The sequence below is a fragment of the Schistocerca serialis genome, chromosome 11 (genome assembly GCF_023864345.2).
Source record: "Schistocerca serialis cubense isolate TAMUIC-IGC-003099 chromosome 11, iqSchSeri2.2, whole genome shotgun sequence".
Lineage (NCBI taxonomy): Eukaryota > Metazoa > Arthropoda > Insecta > Orthoptera > Acrididae > Schistocerca > Schistocerca serialis.
In genome coordinates, this window is record NC_064648.1 from 74,653,497 (window position 1) to 74,669,358 (window position 15,862).

Consider the following 15,862-nt stretch of genomic DNA (forward strand, 5'->3'; position numbering starts at 1 on the left):
AGGGATTTTCTCTGCCTCGTGATGGCTGGGTGTTGTGTGATGTCCTTGGGTTAGTTAGGTTTAAGTAGTTCTAAGTTCTAGGGGACTGATGACCATAGATGTTAAGTCCCATAGTGCTCAGAGCCATTTGAACCATATTTTTGAAATTTAGTGGATTTCTTTTTGTACTCATGTGAACAACTTCACACTTTTTTTGATTTAGGGTCGATTGACACTTTTCGCACTATACACATATCTAAATCATTTTGGAATTCGTTTTGACCATCTGATAACTTTACAAGACGGTAAATGACAGCATCATCTGCAGACAATCTAATAGGGCTAGAGGGCTATACTCAGATTGACTCCTATGTCGTTAATATAGATGAGGAACTATAGGGGGCCTATAACACTTCCTGAGGGATCGCCGGATATTATTTCTGTTATACTCGAATTTCCGTCTACTACTACGAACTGTGACTTTTCTGACAGGAAAACACGAATCCAGCGGCACAACTGAGGCGATGTTCCTTAGGCACCCAGTTTGGATAGAAGACGCTTGTGAGGAAATGTGTCGAAAGCATTCTGAAAATCTAAAAATATGGAATCAATTTGATATCTCTTGTCTATAGCCCTCATTACTTCATGAGTATAGAGAGCTAGTTGTGTCTCACAAGGCATATTTTCTTAATCCGTACTGACTGTATGTCAATAAATCGTTTTCTTCGAGGTAATTCATAATGTTCGAACACAGTACACGTTCAAATACCGTACTGCAAATCGACGTTAGTGATATGGACCTGTAATTCATCGGAATACTCGTAATTCCCTTTTTGGGTATTGGTGTGACGCATCAAAACAGAACGTTCTTCGGTGCGACCAGTCCGAATGCTCGAAAATCTTGCTACATGTCGTCGCCGCCGGTGTTATGCTAAGGGAGGCGCCTGCTGGCCACTTTTCTAGGTCAGAAACAGTGATGGGAGGCCGTGTACGGTACGGATGCTCCCAGCACTCAGCCCTGATACGTATAATTTCCTGCCGCTTTCTACGTACGAGATAGCTGCCATTTCAGTTCCCCCTGATTATTTCCACCGGTGAACATGTTTTTAATTACCAGTTTTTCGCAGCATTAATGATTTTCCGTCCATTTACACGCGTGTCTTTGGTGTAAAGTGGTTGGTTGGTTGGTTTTGGAGGAGGAGACCAGACAGCGAGGTCATCGGTCTCATACGGATTAGGGAAGGACGGAGAAGGAAGTCAGCCGTGCCCTTCCGAAGGAACCATCCCGGCATTTGCCTGGAGCTATTTAGGGAAATCACGGAAAACCTAAATCAGGATGGCCGGACGCGGGATTGAACCGTCGTCCTCCCGAATACGAGTCCAGTGTGCTAGCCACTGCGCCACCTCCCTCGGTATTGGTGTAAAGTGGTATGAGTTCACTTTTTCGTGATTATTTATACCAGCGATTATGTTTCTTACTATCTGGTTTTTCAAGATATGTGCGAGGGTTATTCATTTCTTAACGAGACACACCAAAGTCAAGAGTCGTTTTGTTGGCACTTCCCCGAATGATTTTTGAAATTCTGAAGGAATGTTATCTACCCTTTCTATCTTATTTGATCGTAAGTCCTCCAAAGCTCTCTCAAATTCTGATTCTGATTCTGATACTGGATTCCGTATATCTTCTGAATCGATTTCTGTTTCTCCTTTTATCACATTAGAGAAATCTTCCCCCAACAGGGAGTTTCAGTTTATTCATTCCACCTATCCTCTCTCTCCTCTGTATTTAACAGTGGAATTCCATTGCACTCTTTATGCTATCAGCCTTGCTTTTAAGGTCACGGAAGGTTATATTGAAATTCCCATTTTCTGTGTCAGTCCTTCCCACAGTCATTTGTTTTTCAATTTCTTCGCATTTTTCAAGCATCCATTTCGTCTTAGCTTCCCTGCACTTCCTGTTTATTTCATTCCTCAGCGACTTGTATTTTTGTATTCCTGAATTTCTCTGAACATTGTTGTACTTGCTACTTTCGTCATTCAACTGACGTATTTCATCTGTTACCCATGGTTTCTTCGCACTTACCTTCCTTGTACCTACATTTTTCTTTCGAACTCCTGTGATTGCGCTTTTTAGAGACGTCCATCCCTGTTCAACCGTACTACCTACTGAGCTATTCCTTATTTCTGTATCTGGAAAGAACTTCAAGCGTGTCTCGTCATCCCTTAGTACTTCCGTATCCCACTTCTTCCTTACTAATATCTTGAACTTCAGCCTCCTCTTCGTCACTACTATACTGTGATTTAGTCTACATCTGTGCCTGGGTACGCCTTACAATCCAGTATCCAGCTGATATATTCCCGTATCAACCAGTCTTTTCCAAGTATACTGTCTCGTCTTGTGATTCTTAAACATAGTATTCGCTATTACTAGCTGAAGTTTAATACAGAACTCAGTTAGTCTTTCCACTCCCTCATTCCTTGTCCCAAGTCCATATTCTCTTGTAACCTGTTCTTCTACTCCTTCCCCAACACCTGAATTCCAATCCTCCATGACTATTAGATTTTCATCGCGGTGTATGTACTGCACTACTCTTTATTCATATTTTTCTCTATTTCTTCATCTTAAGCTTGCGATGTCGGCATGTAAACAGCTCAACTATCATTGTCAGAGTTCGTTTGCTATCGATTCCGATAATAACAACCCTATCTCTGATCTGTTCACTGTAACACACTCTTTCCCATACCTTCCATAACGAATCCTACTCGTATTATAACATTCTCTGCTGTTGTTGGTATTACCCTATACTCATCAGCCCAAAAATCCTTGTCTTCTTTCCATTTCACTTCACTGAACTCTTCTGTATCTAGATTGAGCCTTTGCATTTCCCTTTTCAGATTTTATACCTTCCTACGACATTCAAGCTTCGGACATTTCACGTCCAGCCTCGTAGAACGTTATCGATTCTTTGATTATTCAGTATTTCTCTTAGTCACCTCTTCTTGGTAGTCTCCCCCTCCCCCACCCCCCCGCCCCACCCCAGAGATCCAAATGGGGACTGTTCGAGAATGTTTTGCCAATGGAGAGATCATCGTGACACTTTTTCCATTACACTTTGTAACAAGTCCGATTTATGTATCCCGCTCGATCGGGATCTGAATAGCAGTCCAAATAAATATTAACTAATGTGACCGTGTACCTAATGGGGCTGGCAATCGGAATGGACTCTTGTGGAGTTGTTACATTCCATTTTGTCCTTCTCAAATGCTGTAATAATGAAATGTCTGGTGACAAGAAGAACGCCAACACATCTTCACTAATCAAGACCTATATTCGTCTCAAAAACACAAGAAAAAGGAAGACAGTCACTGCCTTCGTCATACATATTTAATAACGGCTAATCTCAGCACAGGCTTCCTCGCTATTCATTATCGTCACACACAAATTCAATCACTGAAACCCAACACTGCAATCCAACACTGCAATCCAAATGATGCCGGCGCGGTAGACGCGAAACCAAAAATATCGGCACAAAAATATCACTGATCACTCTTGTAATTGTACTTCTTCACTTTACCGTATTATTCTAACACAGAGGGGTTAAACCGCGGCGATGGCCACTCCCTTTGTCGGTACAGCCTTGGAAATATAGCAACCGGCCTCACACACGGCTCGGCCCGCAACCTGGGAACTAACTTCAACTCTCACTTGCTCTCGCAACCCAACACTATCGATTGTTTGCCCTTTAGACCTGTGCCGAGTGCAAACTTATAGTGAGGGCCTACGGACCCCTTACATCCCCGCCCTCGAAAACTTCTTTGGAGCCACTGGCGTAAAAGAATCGGCAAGGGAATTAGACATTGCTACATTTGAACCAAACACACAGTGTAAATAATTAATGAAATTACAATTCACCAAATAATCCCTCGATTCCGGTAGTGGGCTGCCTCCACTATAATTTCTACAAAAAGTTATTACATCTCATAAACATGGCATTGTCCAAATTAGAATTTTTTATATCAAACAGCAATAGTCCTCTATAGTCCAATATTGAATGAAACACACAACATACAATCAAAAATTATTACTTGAACACATGACATATGAATTATTATACTACAAATTAGTTGTTGCAGGTTTTATACACATTCTCAGGTAATCGTCGATATGAAATATGCAATTCTAATTATAATACATTAGTAAACACAATGTAAATAAACATTTTCCTTTTTCAAATGTCTGTTTAACAATTAAATGTCCTAAATATATCTTAGTAGGTTTATTCGGGTCCTGGTAGCTTTCACTCTTGATCGGACCTCACCTGGAGTGTCATTCAGTTTTCTGGTTCCTCCACCTCTTCCTCTATAATCTGACGAATGATTAAAATGATTCCTTGGGTCATTACTTTCCTATCTGTTTTGATCATTAGCTTGATTGTGTTCCTGTGATTGAACAGATTCCAACTGTTCCAGTATCTCCATCAATGCCTCCCTATCATTAATTAGGCTCCTGGATACTGTTATTTGCATTCTCTGATTCAATCTTCTTTTTATCGCAGATACCATTACGTCATCACTCAGGGGTTGTTCCAAGGTCTCGTTCAATTCCCACAAATGTTCGGCAAACTCTCTCAACGTTCCTCTCCATGTATTAAGTGACTTGCGATGTAGTAGGTCCTCAAGTGCTCCACACTGATGACTTTTGGACCAGTATTTCTTCAAGAATTCTCCTTCAAACTGATCATAACTAGTAGTTCCTTCCTTCTTCTTGACTCCCCAAGTGAAGGCCTCACCTTCCATTGCAACCCTCTGGTTATCCTCTTCTCGTTGCACGGCTATAGCATTTCTCAGACTGACAGCCAATTGGTTTTGCCTATCTCCTATCCCCTTAACCGCATCGTTGCATTGTTTCTGCATCTGCGTCACCTCGGTGATCTTTTCTCCCAATTCGGCTTTAGTTTCTTCAACATCGTCTTCTATCTTTGATGTTAACTTTCCTTCCATCTTCTCCACGTCTCCCTGGACTTGGTCTATATTCTTCGGTAGCTTACTCTCTCTCTCGTCGATGTTCATCTTCAGTCGTTCTGGTAACTCCCGCATTTCTTTCTTCAGATTGTATACTATCTTCCTTTCCGATGTCTTGAGCTCTTGTGCTATAGTTTCCTTAAATGACTTTTCTAAGCTTTCTCTAAATTCTTGTAAACCTTCCTGTATTGATTTGTGGAATATTTCTCTCCTTCCCCTTGTTTCCTGAAAATATTCCTTTAATGATTCTCCAGTTTTTTGGAAATCTTCCTTTAATGCCTTGGTCTCCTTTAGCAACTCTGCTAACATCGACCGAATATCTGCATCCTCTGAAACTGGCTTATCTCTCGTTGTTTGTCCCGGTGTCTTGGGATAACTAGTTGAATGTGCTGATGGGCCATCCAATGACACTCCATAGCACTGATTCCTGAATCATCTCTGTCTTCCTGTCCTGTCCCTTTCCTTTCAACTACTGCTTCACAAACCTCCTTATCTTCAGTAGACATGTTTGGTTTATTTTTTAAGCACAGGCAAGTAATACAAAATAACCTCTAGTAACCCAAAACACTCCTAATTACCATGAAATTAATCAAACAGTACCTGCAGTGTTTTCAGTTAATCCCAAAATTGATACACTACATATGAATACCGAACATAACAACTCTCAAAACCTAATAACGTCAAATATCAATTCTCACATACACAGCTTATGTAAAATGTTCTAAACAAAATAAATCACACCGCTCATAAAATCTATAAATGTAAAATCCCCAAAAACAATAAGCATATCTGTATAACTACCATTTAGACAACGCAGTATGCATAAATAGGTATGCTATATTTCAGAGTATGTTTCGCAAACTTTTCGGAAATTACTGTAATTGGGCACTTTTCCTAATGCGAAACTCAGTTTACAAACGTTTATTTACCGTGAAGACTGCACACTACAATTAAATGTTATGTCAACCAGTCGTCTTCACTCACCAACTGACGTTACCACGAGTCGCGATGTTTTGACGTTTGAAGTGGTCGTGGCGCTGTACTGCCGCCAGAGCAGCGTGAAGTCGCGCTGAAGACCCATGGCGAGTCGTCATAGTTCTCCGTCGGCCGCTTCGTGGCGCTGCAGGCGGGCGTAGTTTGTAGTTCGGCTGCTAGATGCCGGGTCGGCGCTCGGTGTCTCGCAGTCACGCTGCTCGCTGTGGCAGGACGTCGTAGTTCTCAGCCGGCCACTCCATGGCGCTGCAGGCGGGCGTAGTTAGTAGTTCGGCCGCTAGATGCCGGATCGGCGCTCGGTGTAGTGCGTCTGTGCTTGACCTACTCCTTGCACAGGTAGTTGGGATGACGTGTGAAATCACCTCGCGGATCGAAGCTCTTTGGCGCAACTGCTACACGGGTCTGCGTGACGTCACTCAACAATTGCGTCGCCACATGAATTGTCGTCCGCATAACAGTTTATGGGTCCACTTGAAGCTGTCCGAATTTCACTATTCAAAAAGCAATTTCAGTCAAAATATTACCACTAAACACTTCTTTAAGGCTTTCGTGACGAATTCTTAGTTCGTTTTGCTACAGTATTGTTCACACGTGTCTTTCTTTAGTGTTCACTTTTCACAGTTTTTCGTGCGGATTTACGCGTTTGCACATTACAACACAGTTTATCAACACTGTTTTTCTTATCTAATGTGGCAAGAAAAAACAGTTTATTCGCAATCGTAAGATATTATTACTTCGTATTGTTCAAAAATGCACTGAATCGTGTTGCGATTTTAAAGTTTATGCTCTGTCCCGATCCAACATTGACAAAATATTTTCTTGCGTTAAGCAAGGTAAAATTACCTATTGTTCTTTACGATTCGTCCGAAAATTGCACTTGTCCTTTCACGGTAAGCCAAGGGTGTAACACCTCCGATATATGTATCTCGCTCAATCGGGATCTGAATAGCAGCCCAAATAAATATTAACTAATGTGACCGTGTACCTAATGGAGCTGGCAATCAGAATGGACTGCTGTGAAGTTGTTACATTCCATTTTGTCCTTCTCAAATGCTGTAATAATGAAATGTCTGGTGACAAGAAGAACGCCAACACAGCTTCACTAATCAAGACCTATATTCGTCTCAAAAACACAAGAAAAAGGAAGACGGTCACTGCCTTCGTCATACATATTTAATAACGGCTAATCTCAGCACAGGCTTCCTCGCTATTCATTATCGTCACACGCAAATTCAATCACTGTAACCCAACACTGCAATCCAACACTGCAATCCAAATGATGCCGGCGCGGTAGACGCGAAACCAAAAATATCGGCACAAAAATATCACTGATCACTCTTGTAATTGTACTTCTTCCCTTTACCGTATTATTCTAACACAGAGGGGTTAAACCGCGGCGATGGCCACTCCCTTTGTCGGTACAGCCTTGGAAATATAGCAACTGGCCTCACACACGGCTCGGCCCACAACCTGGGAACTAACTTCAACTCTCACTTGCTCTCGCAACCCGACACTATCGATTGTTTGCCCTTTCGACCTGTGCCGAGTGCAAACTTATAGTAAGGACCTATGGACCCCTTACAACTTCCTTGGAATTATGGACATATTTTCACTTCCCACCTTTCAAATTTTTATAGTCATCAAAACTATGACGCTGCTGTGAGCTGCAAATCAATGTCACACTATCTGTTGTGAACTTCGTCATTATATACACACCATGGGGCGTGGGTCGATTACATTTGTTAAGATGGTTCTTTCAAAGTGTTGTGCATCTGAATAATAATCCGTATTCAACAGACTACTGCAGCCTACTCTTAGTGTGCTCCCTGCCGCCATTGGATAAGCAGCTGCCAGCAGCAAGTCGTATACTCTTAGCTCACTTATTTGTTACATAGTTTAATTCTTAATTTCTTTGCGTGTTTTTGGGTACTTGCGTAGTTTAACTCGTAAATTTCGGGCGTATCATAGTATTTGAGAGTTGTAGCATCGCGTTTTAGTACCTGAGTAGTGTAAAATCGCGTAGTCTCCTTCTGCCGCCGAGCAGTGTGCCTGCAGTGCGCAAGTAGCAGCAAGTGGCTTATTTAGCGTTCATATAAGTGTAGTAGTCAAGTTGAAAATTTAGTTGAGTGCTCTTAACGCACTTGTTTAGTTAAATCCGTCAAATCATAGTGTAGTTTCGTAATTAGCAGGGGCAGATCTGCACTTTAATATCTGTGAATTGTAAAGTCGCGTAGTCGTCTGTCATTTGTTTATTCCTTTCAAAAAGTCTTTGTACGTTACTGACATCACAGTTAGCCTTCTGCCGCCAAGCAGTGTGTCAGCAGTGCCCATGTAGCAGCATTACTGCATTTACTGGGCAGTCTTGTATTTTAATAACCGTTTAAATTTTGTGTCGAATTGTTCGTGCTCTCAGTAGACTAGTTCAGACGTTCTTTGCACAACAGTGTTTAGCATGGATAGGGACTGCGACTACTGTGTTCGGATGTGGGTTGAGTTGGCATCCCTTCGCTCCCAGCTTCAGGCAGTGTTTGCTTCGATCACACAGCTTGAGGCTGTGGCCAATGGGCATAACTGTGGAGGTCCAGACGGGGATTTGTAGGGGACGGCCAGCTCGTCCCGCACATCCCCCGATCGGACTTTGGCTGAGGCTGCCTGGGATAGTGCCCACATTGAGGCTGACCCTCACCTACGGTAGAGTGGGAAGTCGTATAGAGGTGTGGCAGGGGGCGAAAGACATTCCGGAGGGCTGAACGGAAGGCCTCTACAGTTTGTCTGACGATCCGGTTTCAGGCTCTGTCTCCAGCTGATACTGATCTTCGGCCGGACATGCCAGCTTGTCCTGTTCCAGAGGTTGCCCCTCAGTCTGCAATATCCAGGCAGTCGCAGAGGGTGGGCTTACTGGTAGTTGGGAGCTCCAACGTCAGGCGCGTAATGGGGCCCCTTAGGGATATGGCTGCAAGGGAGGGGAAGAAAACCAATGTGCACTCCGTGTGCATACCGGGGGGAGTCATTCCAGATGCGGAAAGGGTCCTTCCGGATGCCATGAAGGGAACAGGGTGCACCCATGTGAAGGTGGTCGCTCATGTTGACACAATGATGTGTTTCGCTATGGATCGGAGGAAATCCTCTCTGGCTTCCAGTGGCTATCTGATTTGGTGAAGACTGCAAGTCTCGCTAGTGGGATGAAAGCAGAGCTCACAATCTGCTGCATCGTCGACAGGACTGACTGCGGACCTTTGGTACAGAGCCAGGTGGAGGGTCTGAATCAGAGGCTGAGACGGTTCTGGGACTGTGTGGGCTGCAGATTCCTCGACTTACGCCATAGGGTGGTGGTGTTTCGGGTTCTGCTGGATAGGTCAGGAGTCCACTACAACCAACAGGCAGGCACATGGGTAGCAGGGGTTGCGTGGCGTGGACTAGGCGTTTTTTTTAGGTTAGATGACCTCGGGCATGTACAGAAAGGGCGACAGTCTCAAAGGGTGCGGGCAAAGTCAGGACATGTGGGGACCAAGCAGCAGTCAGTATTGTAAACTGTCTAAGCTGCGTTGGTAAAGTACTGGAACTTCAAGCGCTGATAGAAAGCACCGAAGCTGATATCGTTATAGGTACGGAAAGCTGGGTGAAGTAAGAGATAAATTCTGCCGAAATCTTTACAAAGGCACAGATGGTGTTTGGAAAGGATAGATTGCATGAAACCGGTGGTGGCGTGATGTCCTTACCTTACACAACCTGGATTCACAGGCATGTTAGTTCTGTCAGATATATCCGTGTGTCGATAACTTTTCTCAAAGTATTTTACTACACTTGCACCTTCCAAAATTGAATAAAATGCAGAGTATGATGAGCTACTCTTGCAAAAAAAAGAGACTCAAGCACAGCAAATTGTTAACAATTTGAATTTTGTAAATAAAAAGTATAGCCTCCACACTGTGACTGACAGTATTGGATGATATGGCAAATCATCCTACTGCATGACCTTTATTACTGAACAGTATTCTCCTTCTTATTCTCGTCCATTATCTGTCCTTTACAATCGCCATGTAGGGCACTATGGAGATAGTCTTCAGTTGAATGCTCACAGGTAAAATCGTCAAAAAACCCCTCCTAGATCTCATCAGTTGAACACATGTGCCACCTAAAATTGGAATTTAGCTCAATTTCCTACAGGATAACACATGGAACTGCCCTACGTCTTTCCACACCAGCACCTTTTCACAGACTGAGCTTTTTCCCACCTATTTTCGACTGGGAACTCTGGGAAGGGATGGAGAGTGGGGGAGGGCAAGCGGGAGAGTGAAAGTGGAAAAAGGGGAGGGGGAAAACCCGTGCCTTTATCAATGTGATGTTGCGACATCTACACCAGGGGACAGGGGGGAGAAGTGGGGATATATCATCTCGAATAAATAAAAACTGTCCCAGGGCGGACACTATTCCCCTACTATTGTACAATATGTGGGAGGTGGGAAGTGGCTCAGGGAAGTTTGACTAGTTGTTTAGTACTCTTATGCATACCTGCACGTTGTTCGGTTATCCTTCGTAAGCTTATAACAGTAGATATAGCATTATTCACCTTACTGTGATCGTGGTTAAGATCGCACTGCACGTCAACCACGCGGGTAAAAATAGTAAATTATCCATTACTGAGTAATAATGTTATTTGATTTAGTCGGTTTACTTCTTCAGAACAATAAAAGATGATACAACATGAAATCGCCAAGTATGTACGTCATCGAGCAGAGTCTTACGCAACAAACCTCCATCGCAAAGGTAGTGTGACGTGGAAGCAGTTACTCGGCCTGACATCGCTATGCCTCTCTTCGTTGCATTCAGTGAACTCGTACATGATGTGCATGTTGGGCAAATACCTACCAGCAAACCTATCGATATTTCCGTGTATCTCTGCCGACGCAAAACGGACACCACTGGAAAAACAAACAGGAGGCAGGAGCGTGCCGTACCGTATGTTATCTTGAGGTCGAGATTTGAAGTAGGCATTATTGTTGTAAATAGCAGGTGCGCTGATTGAATGGAACAAGTTTGTTTCCAAGTTAGGCACACACCAAATTCTGTCGCACTATTGTGCATACGTTTTCACTTTAAGAGATGTACAGAGCTAACTGCAGCAAAGTACCAAAATAAATACAAAAACTCAGATAAAGCTACCAGAGAGCATGAGTCCCTTATACCGAAACACTTAGAAGGTTTCCCTGGAAAACCTCTGAAAGTACGTAGGTGGAGATGTGGTTCACACTGTATGATAAAATACAGGGTGTCTTTAAAATTCATTCATTCATATAGTTTCGTGAAAAACAGTATGGCAGAAAACACTATCAAGCCGGCATAATTATTAACGTCCATTTTGGGTATTTTTATTGTGAGTTTTCGTAATCCAAGTCGCAATAGTGCTGTGAGGTGCAAGCTACCTATGAAGTAATGAACTATGAAACATTTAGGAGAGCAATGCTTATCATAGAGTATTATGACAACAATTTTGACAATGACACTGTATTTAGTTGCAGTTTCTTACCGGTAGCTCGTTGGTTCGATTAGGATGGCGGGTTTTGGATAGAGCGTAAAGACTGACTGCTTTAAACTAACGTTGACATTTGTAGCAAGTACTGTGCATTGCGTGTTACAAGCTTGGTGACAATTTTTGTGACTTTATGCCAACACATGAAACATATGTTTTCCAAAGTGCTTACTTCAGTTACTTAGTGCATCTAGATCCGACATGTGAAACAAACCTACAGCTGAACAACACTCAACATTATATAGTTTTGTGACACGAATGCTTCAGTCGATTTTTCTACATCTTTTCTTGACCGAATTAATGTTCGTCGCCCTAGACGAGAGACTGTGTTTGTGGAACGCACAGGCCAAAATGAGCACAGTTACAGGAAGCTTAACACAGCCACCATGCCACAGGTTACCATCCACATGTCTAAAGTGGCCCTATTGCTTCAGTTGTTTCTTTCATATACGAGATACCCTTAAGATTCTACAGTGATTATGCTAAAGAACTTGCCCCCTTTCTATCAGCAATTTATCGTAGATCGCTGGAAGAACGTAAAGTACCTAGCGACTGGAAGAAAGCGCAGGTCGTTCCCATTTTCAAGAAGGGTCATAAATCAGATGCGAATAATTATAGGCCTATTTCGCTTACGTCAATCTGTTGTAGAATAATGGAACATGTTTTGTGTTCTCGTATTATGACGTTCTTAGATAATACAAATCTCCTTCATCATAACCAACATGGATTCCGCAAACAGAGATCATGTGAAACTCAGCTCGCCCTATTTGCCCAAGAAATTCACAGTGCCGTAGACACTGGCGAGCAGATTGATGCCGTATTCCTGGACTTCAGGAAGGCATTTGATACGGTTCCGCACTTACGTTTAGTGAAAAAAATACGAGCTTACGGAATATCGGACCAGGTTTGTGATTGGATTCAGGATTTACTAGAAGAAAGAACACAACATGTCATTCTTAACGGTTCAAAATCTGCAGATGTAGAGGTAATTTCGGGAGTACCGCAGGGAAGCGTGATAGGACCTTTATTGTTTACAATATACATAAATGACTTAGTTGACAACATCGGTAGCTCCGTGAGGCTATTTGCAGATGACACGCTTGTCTACAAGAAAGTAGCAACATCAGAAGACTCGTACGTACTCCAGGAGGACCTGCAGAGGATTAATGCATGGTGCGACAGCTGGCAGCTTTCCCTAAACGTAGATAAATGTAATATAATGCGCATACATAGGGGCAGAAATCCATTCCAGTACGATTATGCCATAGGTGGTAAATCATTGGAAGCGGTAACGACCGTAAAATACTTAGGAGTTACTATCCGGAGCGATCTGAAGTGGAATGATCACATAAAACAAATAGTGGGAAAAGCAGGCGCCAGATTGAGATTCATAGGAAGAATTCTAAGAAAATGTGACTCATCGACGAAAGAAGTAGCTTACAAAACGCTTGTTCGTCCGATTCTTGAGTATTGCTCATCAGTATGGGACCCTTACCAGGTTGGATTAATAGAAGAGATAGACATGATCCAGCGAAAAGCAGCGCGATTCGTCATGGGGACATTTAGTCAGCGCGAGAGCGTTACGGAGATGCTGAACAAGCTCCAGTGGCGGACACTTCAAGAAAGGCGTTACGCAATACGGAGAGGTTTATTATCGAAATTACGAGAGAGCACATTCCGGGAAGAGATGGGCAACATATTACTACCGCCCACATATATCTTGCGTAATGATCACAACGAAAAGATCCGAGAAATTAGAGCAAATACGGAGACTTACAAGCAGTCGTTCTTCCCACGCACAATTCGTGAATGGAACAGGGAAGGGGGGATCAGATAGTGGTATAATAAGTACCCTCCGCCACACACCGTAAGGTGGCTCGCGGAGTATAGATGTAGATGTAGATGTAGATAATCAGAATATTTTTTTTATTTGCGGGGGGGGGGGGGGGTGGTGACCTCAGCCTTCTGACTGGTTTGATGCGGCCGCCACGAATTCCTCTCCTCTGCAACTCTGCAACCGTTTTATCTCAGAGTAGCACTTGCATCCTACGTCCTCAGTTATTTGCTGGACGTCTTCCAGTCTCTGGCTTCCTCTACGGTTTTTGCTCTTTAAAATTCCCTCTAGTACCATAGAAGTAATTCCTTCATGTCTTAACGAATGTCCTATAATCCCGTCTTCTCTTTTTGTCAGTGTTTTCTGCTTATTCCTTTCCTCTCCGATTTTGCGCAGAACATCGTCTTTTCTTACCCTATCAGTGTACCTAATTTTCAACATTCGTCTGTAGCACCACATCTGAAATGCTTCGATTCTCTTCTGTTCCGGTTTTCCCTAAGTCCATCTTTCAGTACCGTACAGTGCTGTGCTTCTGACATACATTCTCAGAAATTTCTTCCTCAAATGAAGCCATATGCTTGATACCCGTAGACTTCTCTTAGCCAGGAATGCCCTTTTTGCCAGTGCTGGTCTGCTTTTGATGTTCTCCTTGGCCGCCGTGCGGTTCTAGGCGCTGCAGTCTGGAACCACGTGACCGCTACGGTCGCAGGTTCGAATCCTGCCTCGGGCATGGATTTGTGTGATGTCCTTAGGTTAGTTAGGTTCCAGTAGTTCTAAGTTCTAGGGGACTGATGTCCTCAGAAGTTAAGTCCTATAGTGCTCAGAACCATTTGAACCATTTTTGTCCTCCTTGCTAGAGCCCTTGTTGGTTATTTTGCTGCCTAGCTAACAGATTTCCTTAACTTCACTCCTGATGTTAAGTTTCACGCTGTTCCCATTTCTAATGTTTGTCAATACTTTCGTCTTTCTTCGATTTACTTTCAGTCTATATTCTGTACTCATCAGATTGTTCATTCCATTCAGCATACCTTGTAATTCTTCTTCACTTTCACTGACGGTAGCAGTGTCGTCAGCGATTCGTGTCGTCGATACCCTTTCACACTGAATTTTAATTCCACTCCTGAACCCTTCTTTTATTTTCATCATTGCTTCTTCGATGTACAGATTGAACAGTCGTGGGAAAAGTCTACACCCTTGTCTTACATCCGTTTCGGTTAGAACGCTTCGTTCTTGTTCGTCCAATCTTATTTTTCCCTCTTGGCTCTTTTATGTATTGTGTATTACCCGTCTCTCCCTATACCTTACCCCAATTTTTCTCAGAATTTCGAACATCTTGCACCATTTCACATTGTCGAACGCTTTTTATAGGTCGACAAATCCTATGAATGTATCTTGATATTCCTTTAATCTTCCTTCCAGAATCAATCGTAATGTCAGAATTGCCTGTCATTTGCCTTTACCTTTTCCAAGGCCAAATAGATCGTCATTTAGCATACGCTCAATTTTCTTTTCCATTTTTCTGTGTACTATTCTTGTTAGCAACATGGATGCATGAGCTGTTAGGCTGATCGCACGATAATTCTCACACTTGTCAGCTCTTGTTGACTTCGAAATTATGTGCATGATGTTTTTCCGAAAGCCAGATGGCATGTCCCCACACTCATTCGTTCTGCACACCAACGTCAAGAGTCGTTTTGTTGCCAATACTCCCAATGATTTTAGAAATTCTGATGGAATGTTATCTACCCTTTCTATCTTATTTGTTTTAAGTCCTCCAAAGCTCTCTTAAATTCTTTTTCTGCTACTGGATCCCCTATCTCTTCTAAATCGACTCCTGATTCTTCTTCTATCACATCAGACGAATCTTCCCCCTCTGCATTTAACAGTGGCATTCACATTGCACTCTTTATGCTATGACCCTTGCTTTTAAGGTCACGGAAAGTTGTTTTTGTCGTTCATACATTCTGAGTCAGTCCTTCCAACAACCATTTCTTTTTCGATTTCTTCGCATTTTTCATCCATCCATTTCGTATTAGCTTTACTGGACTTTATGTTTATTTCATTCCTCAGCAACTTGAATTCTTGTATTCTTGAAATTATCTCAACATTTTTGTACTTCCTTCTTTCATGAAGTATTTCTTCTGTTACCCATGGTTTCGTCGCACTTATCTTCTTTGATTCTACATTTTTAATTTCAACTTCTGTGACTGCCCATTTTAGAGACGTGCAACTGTGTTCAACTGTACTGCCTACTGAGCTATTCTTTATTGCTGTAAGAACTTCAAGAGTGTTTCGTCATCCCTTAGTACTTCCGTATCCCTCTTCTAGGTGTATTGGTTCTACCTTACTAATTTCTTGAACTTCAGCTTCCTCTTCATCACTACTACACAGTGATCTAGTCTGTATCTGCGCCTGGGTACGCCTTACAATCCAGTATCTGATTTCTGAATCTCTGTCTAACTATGACGTAATCTAACTGAAATATCCCTGTATCACACATTCTT